We start from the raw sequence: 11,982 nt of genomic DNA, 5'->3' as shown, positions 1-11,982 counted from the left end.
TCTGAGGCTTGGCTCCAGCTCTGAGACCTCAGCTGCTGAAAGCAGGTATCTGGTTTGTTTGGCTTCTATAATTGAAACACTGTTGCAATCCAGCTCGGCAGGCTGGCTGAAGGCATGGGGGTTGTTTTAGCTTCTATAATTGCAACATTGTTTCTTAGAGTGCAAGCTCAGAGGCCGGCAGTGGCAGGCAGGGAACCTTGGCTTCCTCCATCACTGGAGCAAGCAAGCCTCCTGTTTGCTTCAGCTGTCTGGCTGCCGGCCACCATCTTGGTTAGCAGTTAATTTGCATATTGCCCTGATTAGCCAATGGGAAGGGTGTCGGGGTTATGGTCAATTTGCATGTTTCTCTTTTATTAGATAGGATAGATTCTTTTGAATTATGTTTCAGGATTCTTAAGATATATTCCCAGAAGTGGAATTGCTGTGTCAAAAGGTAGCTCCATTTTTAATTTTTTTGAGGAAATGCCATACTGCTTTCCATAGTGGCTACACTAATCTGCATTTCCACCAGCAATATACGAGGGTTCCCTTTTCTCCACATCCTTGCTAGCACTTGTTGTTTATTGCTTTATTGATGATAGCCATTCTGACAGGTGACACCTCATTGTAGTTTTAATTTGCATTGTAGTTTTAATTTGGTGATTAGTGACATTGAACATTTTTCATATGTGTATTGGTTATCTATATGTCCTCTTTGGAGAAGTGTCTATTCAGATCCTTTGCCCACTTTTTAATTGGGTTGTTTATCTTCTTGGTGTTGAGTTTTACAAGTTCTTTTTATATTTTGGAAAGTATGGGAGTATTTAAAGAACGAATTAAATTTCCTTAAGAGTTACAGGGATATTCAAAATATTGATTTCATATTGAGTTGTAGTGATTTTTGTTTTTCAAGGAATTGGCCCATTTCGTTTAAGTTATATATGTGTGTGTTAAGTTGTTTTCTTATTTTCTTTTTGACTCCTGCAAGGTCTGTTTAATTCTTGACATTGGTAATTTGTGTCTTCTCTCTTTATTTCTTTGTCAATCATGCTAGTGGTTTGCCAATTATAGTGATTTTTTTCAAAACCTAGCTCTTTGTTTTCACTTTGTTATAGCCTTGTGAGGGTGGAAGTCTAGACTCTACACTTCGCCTCTGCTGTGCGGGTGTGGGCTGAGTCACAGTTTTTTCTGTGGTGTTTGGCTGGAGTAGAGCCTTTACTATCTAAAGTTATTGTTATGATTGTTTTAGGCTCCCCTTTCCTAGCCCTTTGGCTAGAGAGAATAAGCTTTTGTTGGGCTCCAAGTCTGGGTTAATGAAACAAAAAGAAAACCTGGAGAACTCACCATTATGTCATTCTTTGGGGCCCTAGATTCCTAGCTGGTGCGTCATCTTCCTCTTCTTATGTTTGTGTGTGTGTGTGTGTGTGTATATTTAGGCTCTTTAGTTGACTAACAGGAGAAATAGGGAACATTATGTAAACTCTACTTCTTGCAGGCTGGAATCCCCAGAAATCTTTTTTTAGCAGATTGATCATGGAAGGTTGGTCATATACCTTGACTACCATTCCAGTATTGAGTAGCTTTTGTGATAAGAGGTGCATTCTTGTCAAATTACAAATGCTTCAGTAAGTCAAACTTTTGATTGATTTCAAGGGCCAACCCTTCTTTGTGAGTTTTCTTGGCTGCCAGAGGGATTGAGTGTTGTGAATCCACTCATGGTTTCTCAGTTTACTTGTCAAGCAGGGCCCTGAGTTTTTGGAGAGCTTGTGGAGATGTGATAACATTGCAATCAGGGTGATCCAGACTGAAGTATCTGACTAGCCCACTGTGGCAAACATACACTAAGGTAGCCTCCCATGATCTCTACCGCCTGGCTTTTAAGAAGTGCAGGAGCTAAGAGCATAGGGGTTAAGGGTAGCTGCTAGCTGACATCCAGAAAGAACCTGGGGACTCGGCCCTATATCTGCAAAGAAATGAATCGAGACAGCAATCTGAGAGAGCTTGGAAACAGATTCTTCCCAAGTCCAGCCTCCAGATGAGAATGCAGCCTGGACAACACCTTGATTGTAGCCTTGTGAGACCCTGAGCAGAGTCCAGTTAAGCCACGCCTGGACTCCTGACCCTCAGAAACTGTGCAATAATAAATGTGTGGTGATCTGTTACATAGATAGCAATAGGTAACAAATATACCAACCAAGAGGACATCATCTATGGGGGGAAAGCTTTGGGCATAAGAAGGTAGAGGCACTCACAGGAAATTCTGACCCACCCACTCCTGGAAAATGGCATATAAGTTCATGCATCCATGGTACAGTGCTGCAAACATCTATCGGAGACTTTGGTAATATGCTGAGATAGGCTTCTCTGCATCTTGGTAGCCTATATCTGAAAATGAAGATAATTATAATATTTACTTATAAGGTGCTTGTTAAAGAACTAAATATGATAATGTGGGTCAAGCTGGCACCTTTTAATGTGTGTGGCCCAATAAGTGTGGCTCTTGCCATCTTAATATGGGGTCACATTTTAATGAGGTCACATTTCTGTCAACATCTTTAAGTTATAATGGCAATGGATTTGCAAATCTCAACCTCCCCAACCCCCACCAATTAATCAAACAACCAACCAGTTAACCCTTCCATGATTTCCCCAGGATCAAAGCATTGTTAGGGGAGAGTCCTGTCTAATTTCTCATAGCACCAAGCAACATTTCTTATTTCCACCATCCAACAACAAAAACACCAAGCCAACCCTGGCCTTCTCTCCACAGATAACAACCACCTCCTGGTTAATAAGGACTTCAAAGGATTCATTAGGGCTTTTCCGCCAACAAAAAGAACACTATCCTCAAGGGACAGGCTCTTGGATTTTATAATTTGCTCCCTGTAGAAAGTGGAGAGAATGACCTGGCCTGAACGCCCTTTGGGAGCGTGGGCATTGGGAAGTCCCAGTCGCATGCACTTGGAAATGCAGGGGACTTAAGCGAGCGCGGGGCGCGCCTTAATTTCATCCCAAGAATAGATTGAAATCATCCTGTGTAAACCAGTCTAACTGCCTAAAAGAATGGGCACAACAGGGGCCTGCGTGCGGAGGAGCCACACCTCGGCCCCGGGCCCCTCTCGGGCTCGCTTGCCCCGCCGAGTGCCACATCAGCGCGCGCGCAGCACTTCCAGGTTCCTTAAGAGGATGGAACGAGCTGGCCCGGCGGGCGGAGGCGGGCCCCAGGCCGGCCGGAGTAGCAGGCCGACCGGCCAATAGGCGACAGGTGAGCAATCGCGGCCACCAATGAGCTGGAGCTTCGGGTAGCCGCGGCGGCTGAGATTCGTGCCGGGCGAGGGAACCAGATGAGGCACATCTGGACAGCTGCGCTGAGGAGCTGGGCAGCCCCTTCGCGGGGGCCCAACGTCAGCTGAGCACGTCTCCCACGTCCTCTCCTTCTGGCCACTGATTATTTATTCATTTTCCCAAAGAAGCTGCCAAGGATCCAAGTGTAAAACTTTCCCCCCTCTAATGCGAGACGGGGCCAGATCCCATCCAACACATAGGTTCATTTTCATGGGGCTCTGCGATCAAAAGAACAGAAAGAGCAACAACAAAAGCCGAGCCGCTGCCTGACTTAAACTGACAAAGTGGAAAAAATAAAGTGTTGAGTCAACAGACGGAGTTGGGTAAGTTTTGGAGACGTGCTGGGTGTCTTGTTTCTCCCGCTGTGATCTCTATTCTGAGTCTTTCTGCTGTTCTCACTAGTCTCTCCGTCAGGGAAAGGAAAAGTACCGCTCGCTGCTACAAACGGCGCGCAGAGCTTGGCTTCCTTTTCTTCTACTTTGCTGAGATTTTTATTTAATTCAACCTTTTGGTCATCTGTACGCTATTTTTAAATTTCCTGGGAACAGACATTCAAGTGGTACCCTGTTGTAAATCTCTCCTAACTTCAAAAGTTGAACCTACTGATATATTTATTTTTTCTACTTGCTTTCTGTGAAAACAGACTATACATTTGTAAAGCCGAATTCTTTATACATCCTCCTCTCTCTGACTGTCTTGATAGAAGATTGAGAAAATTACCTGGCTTATTCAGAATTAACAAAACTTTTGCTTCATGAATGGGATGTTTAATATTAGATTATTTAAAACCTCAGTTATACAGGTAATTGCTATTTCACTTACATTTGAATGTAATTGTAACCGAATTGTGTCTTTTCTATATGCTCCTATCATAGTGGGAGGCTCAAATTCCTTTGTGATTGCCAAAAAAATCTTAAACATATGACAGACAACTGTGTTTATCAGTAACTTTGTGCTATAATTGTATATTAATCCTATAATTCTATCAAAATAATATGCAGAATGATCACTAGATGTGTATGCTTGCAGACTGTTCTGGTAGATATTTCAGGATGGAAATGATGGCAAATATTAAGCTAGGTAAGTGGCCTGAGGCCCATTCCATTAGAAACAGCTATAATTCTCTCTGTTTAAACAATGTTTCGGATTTGAGATCTTGTCATATATTATTTACTATCATGGCAGATCTGACCAGAATTGATCTTTAATTCTGGCTTAAAAAAACAGTAGGTGAGAATTTGGTGTCATAATTGCAAGTTGCAGATCATGTTTTTGATTCAAAAGGTCAATGCATACACTGGGTGGAAGAGTTGAAGTGGTTTTCAGGGATGCAGGGTTAGAAGGAACAGTGTTGCGGAGAAACAATATAAAGAGACAGCTGGCTTGGTTCAATCCACAACCCCACTGTTGGACCTTGGGCATGTTAGCCAGCCCATCTGTGCCTTAGTTTCTGCCTCTGTACTGTGGAGACAGTAGCATCTACCTCATGGGGTTGTCTTGAGGACTGAGCTAAGATATGTTAAATACTTAGAACAGTTCTGGCACGTAGTCTTTGCTGTTGTAGTGACTCTATTGCCTTCCTTCCCAGCTCCCCCTGCTGCACACCAGTTTTCCCAGCCACCATTCTGACCTCTGTGCTAGCAACTAGTATGCTGACCACTTGTTAGCAATGCACTGTAGAGGGTTGTACAGGAGAGTCTTGAGAGGGGAGTGAGGTAGAATTTATCAAGTGCTTTTAGAAAGATCTAGAAAGGTCTGGGAGTTCAGAGGATGGAAAGATGACTTCTTATTATAGGATGGCTTCATGGAAAGGTTGGCATTTCTGGGGGAAAATTTTGCCCAACAGTTTTAATGGAGAGGAAAGGGATCATAGAACAACAGCAGGGGGCAGGCATTTTAGGAGGAAGAGAAAGCCTGGGCAAAGCACTGAGGCGGGAAGGTGTGCTCTATGTGGAGACTGAATTGAAATGCAGGACAATCTGAGGGGTGAGCGGAAAGGTGGGGAAGGTGGGAGAGGTGGAGGATGGCATGGAGAGCCTGATGGGGAAGGAGAGGCGTGGGAGGTAGATTGGTGGGGGGTGGCAAGCTGCACTGGCAAAAGTTACATAGTGGAAGTATTTCTGGAATGACCCATCTCGAGTCCTGTCTCTACCTTTTGCCCAGCATACCCTCCCTGTCTGCTCTGTTGCTTCTGTGACCTGCCTTCAGGGCCTGCAGGCAATGGGGTAGGATGGACCAGTGAGTCTGGACCCCACTTTTTGGACTCCCTCTGTAGTGGCTGTCTTGGAGCTCTGCTGAAGTGGTCTGGCCTCCTGGACTATTACAAGGGCGACTTCTCAGAAACAGGGCATGCCCTAAAGTCTTTGACTTGGATTATTGTTGCACCTCTCCCCTCCCCCCATACACACACACTGTGTGCAGAATAGCTCTTTCTCCGCCCACTGACAGGATTGTCTAGTCACATGTTAATACGTATCCTTTTATAATGTACAATTATTGAGGTAGACGAGACTTGTAATATGCACCTAAGTAGAGAGTCAGTTTGGAGATCTCTTGCTTTCTCTTCCTCCAGGGCTTATGTCAGAGTGAAACTGAGTCTGGCCCTGGTGCTGCTGCTGACCACCTGCGTGACCTCAGGCATGACATTGAGCCATTATGGTCCTCTCTGGGCCATCATCAGTAACATGGCCTCTAAGTTCCCTTCTCCCTTGGATGCTCTTTCATTCTTCTCCCCCACCATCCCGGGGACAGTCTGTTGCTTGCAGATGGCTATTTGATGCATCCATGGCTAACATTTTCTCACCACTAATACACGGCAGGCATCATTCTAAATGCTTTGCATGTCTCAGTTTATGTAAGCCTCTCAACAGCCCTGTGAGGGTTGGTATTTATTAGCTGAGAAGACAGAGGCACAGGCAGATTAAGACACTTGCCCAAAGGCACACAGTGAACAAATGGCAAATGCAGACTCAGTGTAACACCACAGCACAAGCCTTTTAAAAAAATCTTTATTGTTCAAAGTATTACATAGGTCCTTCTTTTTCCCCCATTTACCTCTTCCAGCCCACTCCTGTCCACCCCCGACCCCCCAGGCCCTCAGCACCCCATTGTCTGTGTCCACGGGTTATACATATATGCATACAAGTTCGTTGGGTGATCTCTTTCTGCCCACCCTCCCCTCTGAGATTCAACAGTCTCTTCATGCTTCTATGTCTCCGGGTCTATTTTTGGTCACTAGTTTATTTGGTTCGTTAGATTCCACATATGAGTGAGATCATGTGATATTTATTTTTCTCTGACTGGCTTATTTCGTTCAGCATAATACTCTCCAGATCCATCCATGGTGTGGCAAATGGTAAGAGTTCTTTCTTTTATATTGCCATGTAGTATTCCATTGTGTAGATGTACCACTGTATTTTGTCCACTCATCTGCTAATGGGCACTTAGGCTGTGTCCAAATCTTAGCTGTGGTAAATTGCATGCTATGAACATAGGGGTGCACATATCCTTTCTGATGAGTGTTTTGGGCACAGCCCAAGCCTTAACCACAGTGGCTGCTCTTCTTTGTGGGGGTGGTAGTCAAAAAGTCTATGGAAGAAGGATCATTGAAGGAGCAGGGAACATTCGGAGAATCACGTTGGTGAAATTTCCCTGGAGGGGCCAGAATACCATTATGAGGCTTGCTTGTGGGATGTGCTGCACCTGGGGACAGGAGATGTTTTATTTGTTCATTACTCGGAGCTCATTGTTTGTTACTCCGTTTTTCCAACTTGTTTCTACAGAACCACCATAGTCCTGGACTTAAAGTACACATTGAATAGAGGTCAGTTGGATGATTATCTTCTTTGAAAAACCAAAACAGTGTATAACAGTCAAAAGTAATGGTTTCCTCTTTATTTACTTGCTTTCTTCCCATTCACAAAGATTACCTTTGTAATCTTTGTGAATAGTTTGGTCAGTATCTTTCCAGTCCTTCCTAAGTGTCCACACAAGTACAGATCTAAACATAAATATAATTTTAAAATATAGGTGGGACTGCAGTATTTTTATTTATTTTTTAATAGGAAAACTATGAAATGTTCCAAGGCTTATGGGAAAATGGGGCAATTCCAGGTACATATTCTATCCCAATTTCTTGGGTATTCTGGCTTCTTGTCTGATTTCTGGAGATGCTGTGGTTTTGGAATAAGAACTTCATGATGAAAGTCAATATAGGGCAATTTTAGGTGTCCTGTTACTAATCATACCCGGTCTGGATTTCACATCATTTTGGCTTGAAAAGTATTGTAATTTGCTTTTAATCTCATTCCCTTAATGTAGTCACTCTTTTAGTATATCATACTGACTAAGCACCTAGACTGGAGTCAGACTGTGAGGATTCCAATCCCAGATCTGCTTCTTACTAGTACAGTGCACCTGGAGCAAGTCACTTTTTCTAGGAGGCTTTCTTATCTGCAAAATGGGGTTATCAATAGGCATTAAATGAGAAAATCAATTTAACTCATTATGCGTAGTGTCTGAATCTTAGTAAAGCCTATACTAGTACATGTAAGCACTTCATTTTTTTATTTTTATTTTTATTTATTTTTATTTTATCCACTGAGCCAAACTGGTCAGGGCAGCACTTCATTTTTTAAAATTGTGGTAAAATGTGACATAACATTTGCCATTTTAACAATATCTAATTGTATAGTTCAGTGGTATTAAGTACATTCATATTGTTGTGCAACCATCATCACTTCCCATCTACCTAACTTGTTCATCAAACTGAAATTCCATACCTGTTAAATAACCGTCTATTACCCTTGCTGTCAGCCTCTGATAACCACCATCCTACTTTCTAGTTCTATGAATTTGACTACTCGAGGTGCCTCATATAACTGGAGTTACACAATATTTGCCCTTTTACAATGCTCATTTCACTTAGCATAATGTTTTCAAGATTCATCTATATTGTATCATGTGCCAGAATTTCATTAGTTATGCGTTGCTTCATGATGGGGATACATTTCGAGAAATGCATCCTTAGGCAATTCCGTCCTTGTGCAAACATCACAGATGCACTTACACAAACCTGGATGGTAGCCTACTGGACACCTAGGCTGTATGGTGTAGCCTATTGCTCCTAGGCTGCAAGACTGTAGAGCATGCTACCATACTGAATACTATAGGCAATTGTAACACAAAGATAAGTATGCGTGTATCTAAATGGAGACAAGGTACAGTACAAAATACGATAAAGTGTGTGTGCATGTGTGAGCATGCCGATGTGGGGAGGGCAGGAGGAAGGCCGTGGAGGGAGGCTCCCTCTGAGGGGGAGTAGAGCCCAGGAGGAGGGATGGAGGATGTGAGAGAGAAGGAAGAGAAGGGGAGGAAAGTGAGAGCAGAGATCAGAAGAGAACCAGGAAAATAAAGCTTGAGACAAGAGATAATAAAGGGAAAGCGGGAGGAGAGAGAGCGAGAGAAGGAGGGAGAGAACAGGCCTGGAAGGAGAGAGGGATGAGAAACTGAGGAAGGGAAGTGAGTTTGTTAGCCTTCTCCTCTTGCTCCCTCACCAACGCTAGGCCACAGTCTCCACTGGGGCACAGGGCAGACAGACTACCCTGAGCCTCCTCATCTATTTAAACCACCCAGTGCTGGCAGTAAGCTCAACAGCTTAGTTGGGTCTAGCTCCAGCCTTTTCTTTCAACATCACAAATAAGCTTTTTGTTTATAATCCACTTAACCCTTCTGGGACCACTGTCATACATGCGGTTCCTCGTTGATAGAAACGTCATTAGGTAGCGCTTGACTGTACTTTTTAAGGCCAAATGATATTCTATTGTATGTATATACCACATTTTATTTATCCTTTCATCTGCTGATGGACATTTGGGTTGTTTCCATCTGTGATGGTTAATTGTTTGTGTCAATTTGGCTAGGCCACGGTACCTAGATATTTGGTCAAATGTTCTACATATTTCTGTGACGGTATTTTGTTTTTGATGAGATTAAAATTTAGATTACTAGACTTTGAGTAAAGCAAATTACTCTCCATATTGTGGGTGGGCCTCATCCAATTATTTGAAAACCTTAATAGAAAAAGACTGATCGCTCTCGAAGAGGGAATTCTGCCAGCAGACCGCCTTGGGACTTGAACTGCAGGAGCTCTTCCCTGCGTTTCCAGCCAGCTGGCTTTCCATGAAGATTTTGAACTTGCCAGATTCTTACAGTCACGTGAGCTAATTCATAAAATCAGTCTCTATCTATCTATCATCTATCTATTAATCCATCCATCCATCCATCCATCCATCCATCCATCCATCCTATGGTTCTCTGGAGAACCCTGACTAATGCGTTATCTTTTGGCTATTGTGAATAATGCTGCTATGAAGACTCCTGCACAAACGTCTGTTGGAATTCCTGCTCTCACTTCTTTTGGATATGGACCCAGAAGCAGAGTTCAGGATCACAAAGTAATTCAATGTTTTTATTTTTTGAGGAACCGCCATAGCAGCTGCATCAGTTTACATTCCCTCCAGCAATGCACAAGGGTTCCAGTTTTTCCATATCCTTGCCAACACTTATTCTGTGTGTGCTTTAAATAATTGCTCTGCTTATGAGTGTGAAGTGATATCTCATTGTGGTTTTGATTTGCATTTCCCTAATGATTAGTGACCTTGAGCATCTCTTGCATATCTTCTTTGGGGCCATGTCTACTCGAGTTCTTTGCTCATTCCTAAGTCAGGTTGTTTATTTTGTTTTTGGTTTTAGTTATGGAGTTGTAGGAGCTATTTATATATTCTCAATATTAACTACTTACTAGGTATATGATTTGTAGATATTTTCTTCCATTACCTGGGTTGCCTTTTCAGTCTGTTGATTGCATTTTTTGATGCTCAAAAGTTTTTTATTTTGATGTCATCCAATTTATTTTTTCTTTTGTTGCTTATATTTTGGTGTTACACATTTAAGAAATCTTTGCCAAATCAAATATCATGAAGATTTTCTTCTAAGAGCTTTTAGTTTCAGTTCTCACATTTAGATTTTTTATATATTTTGAGTTAATTTTTGAATATGATGGAGATAAGGGTCCAATTTTTTCTTTTGCGTGTGGATATCCAAGCCATTCACTTATCAATCATTATAATGTTCACCTTTATAAACACCATTAACATAGGTATAGCCATAGTATAAAAACATTGATTCATTCTTGACATTTAAAAACATTATGTCTAAAGTGCTAATTTTTTCCTCATAGAATTACTCAAAATTTCTACTTTTTGTAACTTTTCATGTTTCCAAGGAAGAAAGATTATTTCTGTGTTGAAAGGGCATTAATTGTTGATAGCTTTCCTTCCGTCCTTCTTCCCTTCCTTCTTTCCCTTTCTCCCTTCCCCCCTTTTATCTTTCTTTAGCTTTTAGAATTGAAAAAGTAATAATTTATGTTTGCTTAAAAAATTGAAACAGAGTATATAGTCAAAGGTAATGGTTTCCCCTTTATTTACCTGCTTTCTTCCATCCCACTGCTCTCCCCAGAGGTAACCTTTGTTAATAGTTTGGCCTGTATTCTTCTACACCTTCTCTAAGAGGTCACTCACAGGTATAGATCTAAACATAAACATAACTTGAAAATATAAATGAACCATATTATACTCACTGTTCTGCCTTTGCTTTTTAAAATTTGACAATATCTATGCACATACAAATACATACACATACACATGTGTAATATGCATACCACAACTTGTCAGTGGAAACATGCAGATCTTTGTGAGCATATTTTGTCAAGGAGAACAGACAGTGGAGCTCAAATGGAAGAATGTTCTTTTTCTGCAGAAGACCAAGTCACTTAAAGTACCAGTAGCATTGGGCTCAGATCCTTAAGCCAGGCTTGTTTGCACTGTTCCCTCTCTCTGGACTGTTGGCATCTCCCTGTGAGCCATCTGACTGCTGCCATTCTTCTCTGGCTCTCAGAGCTCCCAGCAGGGCCCTGCCACTCAGCTCCACAGTGAAACCTTGGAAGATGAACCCTTTTTCACGTACCTGCCGCCACTCTGACCAGCCTGGGCCTCGCTGTGCCATCAACCCTCCTAGAGTGGCAAAGGGTCTGGAGGCAACTGCCTCCTTTCTTCCTTGTTGTCTAGAGCCGTCCTTGCTCTCCTTTGTGGCTTTTTAAAAAATGGAGTTTATTGGAATTATTAACTACTCTCATAAAATTCAAAAGACATTCCTCAGATCCAAATATCCCTACATTAAATCACTACTCCCACATTTTAAATAAAAAAGGAATAAAATTCTGGATTTCACTTTGATACATTTAGGTATGGATTATTTTTAAAAACATTTTATTTTCTCTTGATGTGTCTTTCAATTTAAAGACCCAACACAGAAAATTTTCTCTAATTATTTGGTTCTTTTTTTAAAAATACTTTTTTTTTTTTTTTAAATTGATTGAGTCAAGCTGGCGGGCCAATTATTTGATTCTTGCTTGCCCTCTTCCTGCAAGCCAGGCATAATTCAGACTAATGGTATGGAAAATTGTTAAAGAAAGAGAGGAGCCCAGCCTCTCAGTGGTTGAGCATCGACCTATGATCCAGGAGGTCACTGGTTCGGTTCAAGGTCAGGGCACATGCCTAAGTTATGGGCTTGATCCCTAGAAGGGGGCGTGCAGGAGGC

The sequence above is a fragment of the Myotis davidii genome, unplaced genomic scaffold (genome assembly GCF_000327345.1).
Source record: "Myotis davidii unplaced genomic scaffold, ASM32734v1 scaffold492, whole genome shotgun sequence".
In the NCBI taxonomy this organism is placed as follows: domain Eukaryota; kingdom Metazoa; phylum Chordata; class Mammalia; order Chiroptera; family Vespertilionidae; genus Myotis; species Myotis davidii.
The sequence above is the reverse complement of the archived record's forward strand: the minus strand, read 5'-3'. Positions refer to the sequence as shown.